The sequence below is a fragment of the Thermobia domestica genome, chromosome 4, assembly GCF_964235325.1.
Source record: "Thermobia domestica chromosome 4, izTheDome1.hap1.1, whole genome shotgun sequence".
NCBI classification, from domain to species: domain Eukaryota; kingdom Metazoa; phylum Arthropoda; class Insecta; order Zygentoma; family Lepismatidae; genus Thermobia; species Thermobia domestica.
Window position 1 is genome coordinate 328,508,365 of NC_137457.1, and position 15,295 is coordinate 328,523,659.

General features: G+C 35.9%; 1 protein-coding gene across 4 annotated transcripts in view; it reads left to right on the forward strand.

The window, feature by feature from the left end:
• The window catches only part of AP-1sigma (AP-1 complex subunit sigma-2), a 92,050-nt gene that overhangs the window by 13,278 nt on the left and 63,477 nt on the right, over positions 1–15,295 (forward strand). The window lies entirely within an intron of this gene.

A 15,295-nucleotide genomic window follows, 5' to 3' on the forward strand; every position in this document is an offset into this window, starting at 1 on the left:
CGGGGAAAGCAGCCTTGAACTCTGATATGTTTCTACGCTTGCTAGATAGTTTTTATTTTGGATTGTGTTTGCTTAGTTTTTTATACATAAGCATTTGTTGAATGTTATGCACGTAGCTAATTCCTCAACAATTGGTCTCATTTACATTCATAAGTTCCATTTCAATAGTTCCAGTTAGAGTATTATTATTGCAAACGACGAGAATGCAAATTGGACGTTCCTATTTATGTCTGGAAATGTTCTCGTATAATGTGAGTGTCTAGTCCAAAAATAGCAATGAGGGTAGAAGAATTAAGGGTTTATAGTTCACTTGTTATTTTGTTAATCGTTCCGGAAAATGGTGATGCACCTAGAGTGTGGGTTAAAGATCTCGTGGTTGTCCTAAGAAAGAAGTCTTTCATTTGATGAGGTTTTATAAGCTGTGAATGTTATTTTTTATACTATGACAGCAAAACACTTGTTTTCCCCTGACACATGTTTTATTTTTATTATATATTTGTTATTGCTTGTTATGTGTGCTTGAAAAGCCTAAATCAGTGGTTTTCAACCTTCGTGAAGTCGCGGCCTAGTATATGTGACATAATTAAGTCATCTTTACCTTAGAGAACGCGTGTCTAATTACACAGTACTGTGGGCATTGTTAGTTGGATTGTGATAATGGATTTTTTTTTTATCTTGAACATTGATAAATCCAATAGTAATCAAGGTTATTAAAGTGAAACGGCTTTGAACTTCAGTTAGCGGAGTTGTATACATTCGTTTATTTTATTTTTCGTTTTTGTTCCAACTTCTATGATGTATCTTAGTATTATGTGGAAACGAAATTACGTAAATTGTTTACACCTTCAATGTGTTACGTCGGGGGGCGCGGTGGCTCAGTGGTAGAGCGTTCACCTCTGGTGCTTGGGGTCCCGGGTTCGATCCCAGCCCCCGCCAAGTGAACTTTGTGGTGGACAAACACCGCGCTCGTGGGTTTTCTCGGGGTTCTCCGTTTCCTCCCACTTTCTTCATTCCACCATTTCACTCATCTCTCATCATCACCGTCTCCTTTAGCCTAACCGGCATAACCGTGGGACGTAAAACTTAAAGATTTCATTTCATTTCAATGTGTTACGTCAGAAAAATTCTGTTTCATAGGTTAGGGAATTACGTCTACAAAGTGAGTACCAGAGTCATCTGATTAATTGAAACCTTAGAATAAGAAGAAACAAAATAATTGATGGTGCTATGGCTCAAGCATCAGTTCACGACCGGAAGTTGTTAATTATATTCCTTTACAAACTAAACTTTAAAATAATAATATTCATATTTCAATATTCCACTAGAATAATCAATATTAATCAGTTAATACTGAAAACTGAGTAAGTACCGAGTAAAACTTCGTGTTGCTAAAGTTTAGCGTCCAAAATTTTCATTTGCTATACTGTTGCGTACCATATTGGTAGAAGAGAAACTTACAGGGGATATCATCGCAATCTAAACTTTTGTTTGTTTGTTTGTTTGTTTGTTTAAGAGATAGCTAGATCTATGAGATATAAAAGTAAAGGAATTGAACTGGTTATTGTAGGCAAAATATCGTGTAATTCAAAAATGTTAAGCAGGCTTAGATACGCAAAATATTCTCAGGTGGGGGAACCACTAAAAATAGCATCCATACTGTTAAATTATTTGTTCGATGACAATATAAAGGTAGATTCTGATTTTTTTTTTCAATCATATTCAGCGTGACATAAATTAATAAAATAAAATTGTACTAGCCTTACGATTCCGTGAATTTTGGTTCAATAAAATTTTGTATCACGTTATTGGCGCACTTAGCAGAACCTCCATCTCCAATCCAAAATGACTTTTCAAAGCAGTTGGAAACATACTTCCAAAAACTAAAGAATTTCACAACACGACGCACGAGAAGAAACGAAAACATCATGCATGTACTGAAAATAGGAATTTGTTCCATTATTCTAAATGATCTTCCAAATTTCTGAGGAAGTTTGCGGAATAGCAAATGTAAATTTTGGTGTGTTAAAGCTTATCAGTATTGAGAATTATCAGGTAAGTTATCAGTTTTTTTTTAGTGTATTTGTCCCCTGCGTAGTTCCCAAACAATTGATGTAAAGTTTGAAGTTTCGTACGATTTATTTCAAAACTTGAAGGATCTGACTTACTAATAGTCTCATTTTTGTCATTAATCAATTAAAAATATTTGTTCAAGTTTATTGAAATCCATGGCAGTATTTCAAGAACGATAATTCGCTTTGTCAGGCTGAAGTTCACATCAATATTTTTTTTTTTTTCGTATAGCTTAAAACAAAAGTTACTGTATAGACTATTTATAGAGAATAACAAATGCATAGACTTGAAGAAAAATAAAATTTAGTGATGTTCACCCAAAAGAAAAATATCAGTATAGTTTGTAATTTTTGTACTTTTCTAATAGTGATTAGATATACTGTTAGGCATGGGTGCACCAATACTTCAAAATAAGAAAATTTGAAGTATAGGTGTACTGGTACATTGTAAAGTGAATGTAATGCTAGCATAATAAAAAATTACAAACTGTAATAATACTGCTCTTTTGAGTGAACATCATTAAAAATCTCCCTCATGGATATATGTATGATTAGCCTACTCTCCGTGGTGAGGAAGACTTGGATGGGATTCCTGGTAGCAGGACATGGTTCTGAGAGACACACTAAACTCCCATTACTTTTAGTATCGTTCTGTTTTGATAAATCAGCGCAGTTTGTTGTTTTCTGCAGTTGCTAATACAGTGGTTTCTTTACATCAGTGAGTAAGGAAAAATTGGCGTACACCTGTTGGTTTGAGAAAGAGAATTAACTCAAACTTGAAATACTGCCTCAGATTTCAACGTTGGAATACTCTAATATGCAAAGAAGTTCTAAATTAGTGTAACCTGATCAGGGTGTCTATCGGTCACGAATGTCACGAAAAAGTCACGAAATCAGAAAACGGTTATGAAAGTCACGAAAAAGTAACGAAATTTAGCTTTTGGGTCATGATTTTTTAAAATTGTACAAATGTAATAACAGATTGGAAAATGTCGTTCTATAAAACGTCAAAATTCACCACCAAAAATGTCAGTAGTCGGCTTTAGACGCTACCAAGTCGCAAGCAAAGTACGTTTCTATCGCATGGATGAAAATTCGACCTAATTCGCACCAAAATTTGCTCTCGAAAATGTTAGGAAATTTTGATTTGGTGAAAAAAGGTCACGAAAAAGTCACGAAATTTCATTTTGGAATTTTAGTAGACACCCTGCTGATGTTCCACACGTCTATACGAAAGTAAATGTTAGTAGTGTTTTAAAACTTCTTAATTTATTAGGAAATATCTTTCGATTCATTGTTGTCAGTTTTCCGGCTGACCGCTTTGTAACTATTTGTTCTTAACACATACCAGCTTTTGATTGATACTTCCAACCCATCAAATAAAATGGTTTGTAACACAGTCAACAGTGAACCATAAGTATTTTAAGTACGGTGAAGTTAATGGCTCAGTATTTTAACATAAATATTGAAATATATATATATATATATATATTTGCCCGTAAGATTATTTTCTGAAATTACCTTAAACTGCATGTGGAACAAATGTTACTATCGCACATAAAAGTAAGAGACGATTACTAGTGAAATACAAAACGGTGGCGCTTTAATTGAAAACATAAATACATCTTGCTGCTGGACTTGCAGACAAAAAACTACCCAGTTTTTGTTAGGTGGTTGCTCAAGCAATTGATCAACTAGCAACATAGTTTTTCTATGTTTTGGCACTGACTTTCGCAAATCTCTCTTGACCAACTATAGGTTGGTAATTTGTAGAAGCAATCTAACACTAGATATTCCATTTGAGGAAACTTTAACATTTGTTATATGTGAGCAGTTATTTAAATTATTTGATGCTGCACTTAGGCATCAGTAGAGATACAGCAAAGATGGTATGGCACTCAGTTGGTAGAGCAGCTGCTATGCGAGCGATGCTTTCTGAGACTTAAGTGTGTCATAAAATAATTTAACTGATCGGGCAAATGGTTTCGTTTAATGAATTTGAATATAAAATCAACAGGCAAACTGAACGTTTAGAGAGAATTATCTCTTAACAGATGTAAGAGTTGGTGTGGGTTTGAATTTATGAGTGTCCCTGTTCGGGCACCATTTATGCATCAGTGCTGGTTATCTACTTCCTGTTTTGTAGGTTTTAGGATTTCTACTGTTCTCGACGAGCTTATTATACATTACTTTCTCACTCGTTTATTTATTATAGTTCCCTGTAGACTCCTTTATCGTACTGTGTCAAGCGAATTTAGATGTATAATTAAAAGTTTTCGCTATCGACCATCCTGATGGATTTTTCTCGCTTCCATTAGGTAAATGGTGACGTCGATGGAGACTGTTCAATTTTCATTCATAAATTACCTTTCATCGTCCAAATGTTGTTTCCAGCATATAATAGCTGCACCTAGAACTTTGCTAACAAATAAATTTGCTTTTTATGAGAAACTGAGTAGAAATCTTAAATTTAAAGATATTTGTTTTCCTGTTTCGTAGAGATGCGTTTGGATGTTGTAAAAGGAAACTGATACCGAGAATGTCTATTGTAGGTGCCAAGAATTCTGTAGTGCTTAACTATCTTTTTTACGATTACAGCGCGTGAAATTTTCTGTTCGGCATATGACTAAATTGAGGAAAATATGCCTATTTGAAGTATTGACTGACAGTTAAAATTCTAGTCAGAAGCAGATATTTGCGTAATGTACGCGATAAGTAACCCCATTACTGTATGGATAACTAGTAATTGTGTGAAGACCTAATTCTAGGCCGCGTCCACAGAGTTGAAAATTACTGATTTAATTTCTTATTTATTTTTATATTATACTTCACAAATAGATCTGCGAATGCTTAATGCATGCTTAAATTTCAGTCAGCAGTTTTCGCATGCTTAAAATATTGCTATTTAATTTTTAAAAGGTACAAAGAATAATTTTCAGTTCTCACAATGCACACTTATGTATATTGTTGAGGGTCAAAACGCTTTCATTTGTCTGTGACAAATGTTACAGCTTAAAAATCATACGCTTTGTTGTACAAAATTGATCATAAGTACTTTGTTTTTTGTTAAAATTACATTTAACAATGGCCAGATTTGTTATTTAAGGATTTGGAAGCTATGTAAATACTTATCTCAATATTCGTGTTAAATTTGTTATAGCAATGAATGTAGAATCTCAAGTGTGCCAGTGGTGTACAGGAATTGTTATATTCGTTTTAAAATCAGTATTATAGATGGTTTGTATCAATCGTGGGAATAAACATCTCTGTGGATTGTAACATTGTGCATAATAATACCTATATTCCTCAATATTTAGTGTTAATATCCAAAGAAAATTACTGTGACGGTGCAGACCATACAGTTTCTCAATACAGGATATGTGAAGTGTGGGAGAAAAGCTTTGGAAGGTGATTCCTAACACCATATGGGGAAGAGTAGAAGAAAAGTCCAACAAAAATAGTTCTATTTAGGAGTAGAAATGTCTGACAATTGACTTATCCTCAGGACTAGATCTGACGAGATTTTGTTGGAAAATTTGAGATTTAATTTGCGATTTTGTGTGCTTCATTCTTCTGGCGATCGACGTGAAAAGCCGCAATTAATTCAGTTCAGTTCCAGTGAGCTACCGCCTCGATTCGTTATATGGTTTAGTTCCTTCGTGGCTAAGCGGTTAGCATTCGCGCCTTTGGCGTGGGAGAGCCGGGTTCGATTCCCGGCAGGAGCTCATGTTCTTCGGATTCCACGTTAATTAGTAGGTCTCGTCTCGTATAGCCTCGCTGCTGAAAGGGACGTTGAACTCAATATCAACTTAACTCGTCTTATGGTTCAGATTTTCTAAACTATGCGACCTGTCGACTTCCCTATTTAGGGCCAAGGTATATTTTGTCAGTGTGATTTTAAAAATGAATCATAGCACCACAAAGAATTCATCGAAACCGTGTCTGTTTGGACAGTGACAAGCAAAAATCTCATGTTAGTAGCGTTTTTGAAGTCGTGGTGGATTTAAAAGCGTCATGTATTATTAATGAAGAATCGCATCAGCATGAGATAGTTTGTAAAATATTCCTGAATCCTTAAAGGGCCAAATGTAAAATGCATTTCATCTTGGACCAGGTAAGGAGGTTGAAATTTGTCCAATGGAAATGGCGACCCTGATGGAGATTTTTTTAAAAGGATTAATTTTATTTCAATTAAGGAATCGTCATTTTCCTGTCTGGTTTACCTGATTTATTTTTGAGGAACACGAGAACACCGTAATGTAGTGGTTAAAGCGTTGGACTCATGTCCGCGTGATTACGGGTTCGATTCGCGGTCGGTGCTTTCCAATTTTCGGCGTCGTGAGGCAAGGTGGGGAGTTACGTGTAAACAAGACGTGACGGCCGCTAGGTTGGCTGCAGTTGAGCCGATCGCTAGCGGATTGCGCTGGAGCAGGCTTAGGCTCACAAATGGGGTGTTACGGCAAGGTAGTTTGGTTCTTCTTTTTCAGGAAGATAACATGCAAGTTTGTTGCATAAATTGCATATAAATATCTTCTTTTGTTTTAGAAGCTACGTAACACATTTAAAAATGACACTAGCATTGTTGGCAATTATTAAAAGCAATAATCGGAAAAATACTCTCTAAAATTTAAGATAATTCGTTGGACCATTGGATGGTTACTTTGTATCTACCAGCTGATTTTTTTTCTCATTCAGTAAGAAAAACATTTGCCATGAAAAACATAAATTTTTCACGCCACCTTTATTACACAAATGAAAAGCTGTGGGATAAGACGTCACATATATTCAAGGTTAAAAAAAAAAAAAAAATCAGAAGTGTGGCCAGTTCATAACCTCTCTATCTCTCTCTAGGAATAAGCTTCATATTTTCACCCAAGGTAAAAAGAAATCACCTCCGAAAGTTCGTCTTCTTTAATTGCAATCAATCCTGTATCTATAAGTAAGATATTACAAATATTAAAGACCGTTACAGTTGTTATTGTTTGTATCTACCATGTGTTACTAAATAACAGCGAAATATTCAGAGCCGGAGTTTCTGGTTACGAAAGCAAAGCCTTACGGAACGTGGTATAGAAGTACCTACGTTTCAAGGTTATTCCTATGCGTAAACATTGTAAATATTAGCATAGCTGTGCAGCTCAGTGTGATATATCATACAGAAAGTCATTTCTCTTCTATTCAAAACCTTTCTTGAATCGTGACTTTTTTTAAATAGCATAAGATATATACCAGCCATTATCCTCATCAATTAAAAATTATTAGCATTCCATCGTCAAGTCAAGAGTGGTAATCTTGCAGTTGAAAGGACAAAGGCGGGCGGAAATCAAATTAGTAAGAATCGTTTACGTTATATGTCTCCGCTTAAGCTTTATAAATTTAAGTCACAGTGTTGAAAGTGTATATATATATATATATATATATATATATATATATATATATATATATATATATATATATATATATATATATATATATATGTGTGTGTGTGTGTGTGTGTGTGCAAGATCATTACATATCTTGAGCGTTGTGTATTAAGTTAAATTATGGTCTTGGGGGTTTTAACTTCATTTGTTACATGGAAGCACGATATTTGGAGAGAAATCTGTTTCAAGTTGTGTTTGTTTTTATTCGCATGGTGTGACGAAAACGATACCTTCACTATTGCAATCAGACAGGATGATCCGCTTAACAATATAACTGTCTGGATTGTTGATAACTTTTCACAGAGAAATTTTCTTTTACAGGAATCAAACTCAGATGTTTTTTTTTTTTTTTCTAATTTATTTATTTATTTATTTATTTATTTACTCGAGGGATTTGTGTATTAAACGACGTGCATTTGAAGGCGGCGCTCCAAGTTCCCTTTAAATGCTGCTGGCAAATGAGAAGCCAGCGGTATTGCCACGTTTATTTTCTACACATCCACGTCTATCTTCTGCCACCTGATCGCGCTATAGTTCGTCTGTTTAGCCATAGCCACACCTCTTAGCACTCGGCAACATCGCGTTAGAGTGTGCGTTTTATTCGTTTAGCTGAAATGCCTAGATGTTTGTCTCAGGCTTTAATTCTGGTACCTGGATTATTTCCTTGAACACCTCTAAAATAAAGTTTGTGCTGGAAATATCTCTTCTTGTCAAATGAAAACAAATGGCTTTCTTTTTATAACAAGTTTATATGTTAAGAATATATCGTCGGCGTTCAGGCAGAAATCACTAACTCTAAAAACATACGAATGGAGTTAGGTACACTCATGTCCAAAATTATTGTCGCATGTCTATAAATATGTTGTAGGAATATAATTTGATTACGAATTCGCCCGGTATTTCTTATAATATTAGTGTGTGTATAATCGGCAAAGACATGTATGTGGAAAATTTCATGTCAAAAGAGCAGTAAATAAGAACAATAAAACGAAAATAAAACTTTCTTGTCCATTTAGCAGCATTTTGTTTTACTCATTCTAATTTTCGTATTTATAATTCTTTTCCTATGAAATTTACCACAAATATACATTTCCCGATTATACACACAGTATCTGTATTAAAATTACCCTGCAAAATCATTATCAAATTATATCCTTACAAGAAGACAGTTATAGATATGCGACAATCATTTTGGACATGAGTGTACTTCCAGTACGAGGACGATATACAAGGTTAAATATACGATGTTCTGATACATATTATGAGGCTAAATATAGCAGATGGCATTGTTATGTTAAGAATAATCACACTTAGCATGACAATTTCACCTGCTATATCTAGCCTAACAATGTTAGAACGTCGTGTATTTCACGTTTTGTATCGTCATCGTACTGGAAGAAGTACCTAACTCCATTCGTATGTTTTTGGTGTGACTTCTGCCTGAACGCCGACTATATATTTTATAGTAAATGTTACTTCCACAACGCTTGGCGATGCTAAAATATGAATTAATTGATATTTATGTTTGCTAGTTGCACGTGCATTCCTTTTATGTTATAATAATTTAGCTATTGGGAAACGGTATTTTTAACGAATTGCATCTTTTTTGTAATGCTGGCAGTGTGTGGCACTCTCATTAATCCAGTTATAATTTAAACTTACCGGCTGCATTTTGGGAATACTTGCTAATGTGTGAACTTCTTGTTAAAGGACGAAGACCGGTTTCATATCACTACAATTGAGTGTACAATTGACCTCGTGTATAATACGAGCTACTTCACCGAATCAGGTACAAGTAAGATCAAAGCATCTCTCAAGGCAAACTGTTTTCGATTTGTGAATAATTATGCTTAAGATTGTACAGTACTTGAGACATTTTTCATTTTTTTTAAAGGCATATCTTAACTTTTTGCTCTGACGGTAACGTACATGTACATGATATTTCAAGTTTAACATAATTACTCTGGAAGGTTCAAAGTGTCTGATTTTTACATCTATATTCCTTGAACTTGACTAGGAAGCTTACGTGCAGGCGCTATCGCGATCGACGAAGCGAAGCTTAGTGAGGAGAGAAGTATTGTAATAAGTCATCATTCTGCTTTAGTGATGTGCCAATCATCAGTTAGAGCACGCATTACCAGTCATGTATATTTTAGCAACTGTTTTCACCAATAAGTACTTTAAAATTGATGTGTCCAAGATTTAACACACACTTTCTCCTTCAAAGAGGACCATATTTTGTAATCAAAAGAACCCAAGTCTGAACTTAGCTAGTGCTATTCTTCTGGTGTAATGAACGCAATGTTGTTGAGACGAAACCATCCTTGAGTCGTCTTCCCTTGTGAACCTTGTATGCTGTGGGCTTAACTAGCTTTTTGAGAATGTCGTTTTGCTTTACTTTAGCCCTGCTTTTGACATCTTTTTGGTAAAAATAAACTTGAGCGGGACCCAAGTAAGACATCCGTAGACAAACCATAGTAAACGCCGGGTGATGGCCTCACTGTACTGGAGAAATACTGGTCATATGCTGCGTAACTGGTCGTAGCTTACGCTTCATTATTCTGATTGCTTTATTCAGCTGTGAACAATTTCTCGTTCGAGAACAAAATTCGTTAATGCTTGTCCACGTACTCCAGGAATGACTTTGATTAGTCATGTCTCATTGTAACGTGGCGTTGATTGAGAAGATGGGCTCTTTTTCTTTCGTAGGCACACAGTCCTAGATCTTCATTGATCAGTGTATAGCGACGAGTCTGCTTTCAGACAAGATTACGGTCAGTTCGGACCTTTATTATTTTATGGAGCATGGTCTCTCAATGAGATATGTGGCCCTGCGTAGCGTAGTCGCTAATGCTCTCGCCTTCGGTGCGAGCAGTCCCGGGTTGAATTGCCGGTGGGGGTACTCGGTAAAAAAAAAAAAAAAATTCAGGCCAGACTCTCAATGAAATTTTCCTCATTCTCACCAGGCAAATACCGGGATGGTACCTAACATACAAGTCCTAGGCTGTTTTCTTCCTTCCCTTTCCCTGGATAGTGTGCACGCCGACGGACGTCATCCCTCAAACATGACGGGCTAAATGACCATAGATGCCGAAAGCCCAGAAATCTAAAAAATCCAAAATTCCTAAATGTGAGATCTATCACTTAGAGACGATATGTATTATTAATCGTGATATACGTACTTCTGAGTAATGTCCAGCTTTTCAATAACTTAAAGATTGTAGTTGGATGATTTCTGTATTTGTGTGATGCCAAAACTGCAATACGATCTTTTTTCTTTCTTCGCTGTATCTTGAATCTGCAACATACATAGAAAAACAATGGTGCAAGAGCATGGAACATTGGGCTTTTCCAACAGCAGTACCTAATTTTTTTGTTGTTTCCGTATCATGGATCCCTAGGCAGAGACTTGAAACAGAGTTTCAGGTTATGTATATGAGAATCTGGTACACTTTGTCAGTTACTTTAACCTGCTATACCAATCTGGATTTTATATATTTTTGACAGTCCGAATTGAATACCTTCATTTTCCAGTTCAGTACTTACAATATTTTAAAAGATCATATGTCGCGAACAACAATGTCGAATTCAACCGAAATATGGAAGAAATAATAGTAAATAAAAGATATAGGTAAGATTGATTATTATTTAAAAAAAAAAAAAAAAAAAAAGTAACTTATTCCGTTTACTGGAGCAGTATTGTGCTTACCAAACCGAAATGACGGTTTGTATAGCGATTCCGAAATATAGTGTAGTAGCGGTTAGCGCTTTTATCTTCTTCTTATTGTACAATTGGAACAGAAGAGAATGACTCATATGATGAACATGCCAGTAAGTACGTTCTCTTTCTTAATATTTCTTCTAAATCTGTGGTTTTTGAGAACCATGCATTTTATTTTATTTTTTGTACTAGAACAATATTGAATTAGGTGGAAGCATACCTGATTAATACAACTTTGCTTGACTGTTGGTGATTTGTTATTTTTGTGCTTGATAGATCAGCATGGTTGGTACTAAACTTAACTTAAGAGACCTTATTTTATTTTCTAAACTTATAACTTACACAAGAGTTGTTTGTAGTAAGCCGTTATATAGAGTATTGGCATAAAGAATTAGCACTCATCTCTTTACGGAATCAGATAGAGGTAAGTTTTTTTCATTTATCGTGTAATGGAACGAATATCAATTGTAGTTTTTTTTATAGTTTCAAGTTAAGAAGTTTCCGTATCTGAAAAAAAGGTAACTAATAAATTTACTTATTCGTTGCTCTACAAATTTTGACGCCTACAAAATGACCAACAAAATTTACATTCCTATCTCGTATTCCTGTTACCTACCAATTGTACGAATAGAAGTTTCAATTAGTACCTTTTCTGTCATGATACCTAAAATGTCAGAGAATGATCTTTTCTTCCATTTAGAATAGGAGACTGACTTAACTTATTTTTGGGGACGCGGTGGCTCAGTGGTAGAGCGTTCACCTCTGGTCCATGGGGTCCTTGGTTCGATCCCAGGTCACGCTGTGGTGGACGAACACCGAGTGCGTGTATTTTCTCGGGGTTCTCCCGTTTCCTCCCACTTTCTTCATTCCACTAATTCATTCATTTCTCATAATCTTAGTCTCCTTTAGCGTAGCCGGCATAGTCGTGAGACGTTAAACTTAAAGATTTTATTTCATTTTTTAACTTACTTTTAATTCAATAAAGAACTATTGAAGACTACTAAGTGAACTGATGGGATATAATGAATAGTGGAATACTAACCTGAAACTCCACTTAAAGCAACCGTATTATTGATTTAACCATATATCGTTTCGCTGACTTTTTATCATCCGTACGTGACTGTTTAGGAAATTTGGTATTGGCTCGTGGACTCATATGATGGTATACAGTGGTCGAAGTGAGACGGTATGCGGTGGTATGCCATACCGCCTCTGGTTTCTCAGTAATGAGGACATACCGTCTCTGGTTTTTCAGTGATCAAGACAATATTTAAATAACAGGTATGTTGAGTCTAAATCGTAATAAAACATACCGCCACCGCCTTTGCTTTTTTTTCCACTTCGAACATTGATGGTATATTTTCAACATTTAGAAAAAAAAAAAAAAAACACACACACACACACACTAGTATACATCGTTAACAGTAAACAACACAACTGTGATTGTAGTACTGCAATAAACATTTGAAGGGTTGGCGAACTTCAGCACCACACAATGCATGGCCTCCTGTTAATGTCCTTGCTAAAATAATACATGGATGAAGAACCAACTTTTATACCCACAAATCGAAATACAGGTAAGAATGTATGCGGGAATTAATGTAAAAATCCCGTAACAGTCAGGTATCGATGGTCATAACAAGCAATCATCGAAGCGTATACGATTAAATTAATAAAATGGAGTTCAAGATTAGTATTTCATTATGTTTATTGTAGGTGGTTATGCCTTAACGTATTTCCCATGCTTTATATAACCTTAGATTTGCTATAGTCGAAAAGTGCAAAACTACCGACATAATATACTTAAAGTATTCACCGAAATACTGTTCTGAGAAAAACAATTAGATTACTAGTTTTTGTCTGGTGAGAGCTTAACTTTTGTTTACAAAACATGGGAGAGAATGTTATCCCATATGTCTTGGGTTATGAAAGTGAAATAGTGTGATGTGATGGATTCATATTAATAAAATACCCTTGTTATTTCTTACGATGTATATTCAATACTGATCCCAATTAGGAATTATGTATTATTTTTAATAAATTACGGAAATAACTTATATCAGATTACACTAATTACTCAATGGGCGCGAACCTAACGATATACAGAGTGAAAAATGCGCGACTGTACCAAGATTCGAACTCGGGTCTCCGGCTTACCGTGCCAATGCTGCAGGCACGGGGTTGTTAAAAGCACAACGGTAGTTACAGTACAGTTCTTGTAGTGTAAGTGGCTATTTTTTGGGATCAGGAATGGAAGAATGTATAGCTGTTCAAGGAGCGGACTGGGCTGCATGGTCCGGGTTCGATTCCTGGTGGGGGCACTCGGTCGAAAAAGTGTAAAAAGCTTTTTCAGGTCAGCCATTCTGAATGAGGTGTTCCTGGGTTTTCCTCATTTATATCAGGTAAATGCTGGGGTGGTACCTAACATATTAATCCCAGGCTGCTTTCTTCCTTCCCTTTCCCCGGATAGTATGCTCGCTGAGGGACGTCATCCCTCAAACGTGACGGACTAACATGGCTAAAGCAGCCGAACGCCCAGAAATCTCAATCCTAAATCCTGGTCTGGATAGTAGTTTACGTATCGGCATAGTAAACCGGAATCCGGTTTCGAATGTTGATCCGGCAGTGCATTTTTTCACCCTTTGTATGTCATAGGAATAAAGTAGTTTGCGAGTAGGCTCGATTTTTGTTGGGAATACATATGGTTCAGATCCCACTTTAAGATGTAGGTCCAGTTCCATTATAGCCTCGATGCTGAAAAACGATCCAAACATCAAACAAATCTGTACTAATTTATCTTTGGCGGGTGGTTGCAAGTGTGATTGCCATCTTGGCATTACTGTCTTGTGCACCTGCATGTTACTTTCGTTTGCGATCATTGTTCTAAACAAGCCAAGTTTAAATGTTTCGAATTTTGCTCAGATTTTCACTTAAGCGTTCTTTGTATTTGCAATGCCGTCTATTTTATAAATGTTCTGAGGGGGATGCAGGTATTACACATCGTCATACTTTCGTTCTGCAACAAACCGACCTGCGAAACTAGCTACATGATTATTTTACTGAGCGTTTTATCGGAAAACAAGTTGTAGTCGTACTTATTTAGAAAACTTTTGATATTATTTAAAAAGTGGTGTTTTTTTTTTTCTGTCGTTCACGAGTGTTCCAGAACGGTTTCACTCGCTTATTCTTATGCCTTTCTCAAGAGGCAGTGTCACTCTCACGAAGATCGAATCATTTTATGGAAACAACTTGCTCTTTAGGTACAAAGATCATAAGATTGAAAATTGAACAATAACTTGTTGATACACTTACAGGTAGGGGGCCGCGGTAGCTCAGTGGTAGAGCTTTCACCTCTGGTGCTTGGGGTCCCGGGTTCAAACCATGCTCCCGCCAAGTGAACTTTGTTGTGGACAAACACCGTGTGCGTGGGTTTTCTCGGGGTTCTCCCGTTTCCTTCCACTTTCTTCATTCCACCATTTCATTCATCTCTCATCATCACCGTCTCCTTTAGCCTAACCGACATAACCATGGGACGTAAAACTCAAAAATTTCATTTCATTTCACACTTACAGGTAATATGTGTGTCACCGTTAGTGAATACAAACATTAGGGCCTGTACAAGACACAATTCAATAATCTTTTCCAGCACAATAAAAGTGTTAACGAACAACACATTTAGGGCCATAAAAATAGTTTTCTTTCCTTTGCCATTTAGAAGAGAATGTTGTAAATTGTGCAGCTGGATAAAAAGAGGTAAATTTGAAGTTGAGAAGGGCATATTATATACACAAACTGAGTAAAAACAGCTTTATTATACAGGGTGATTAAAAAAAAGTCACATAATTCTACATGTGAAAATAAACCGAAAAAGTCCTATGAATATTTGTCCGATTTTCGATCGTTACGAAATTGGAGCGGGTTGAAAACTACACACATCCATGAATTGATTATGAAGACAAGTATAGGGTTGCCAGACGTCCCGGTTTTCCGGGACAGGGACGCCTTTTTGTCCCGGTTTTCGTTCTTCAGTTTGAAATAATTCAACCTGCCAGAACTAGTATGTCTCACCTGAAAATAGAAGA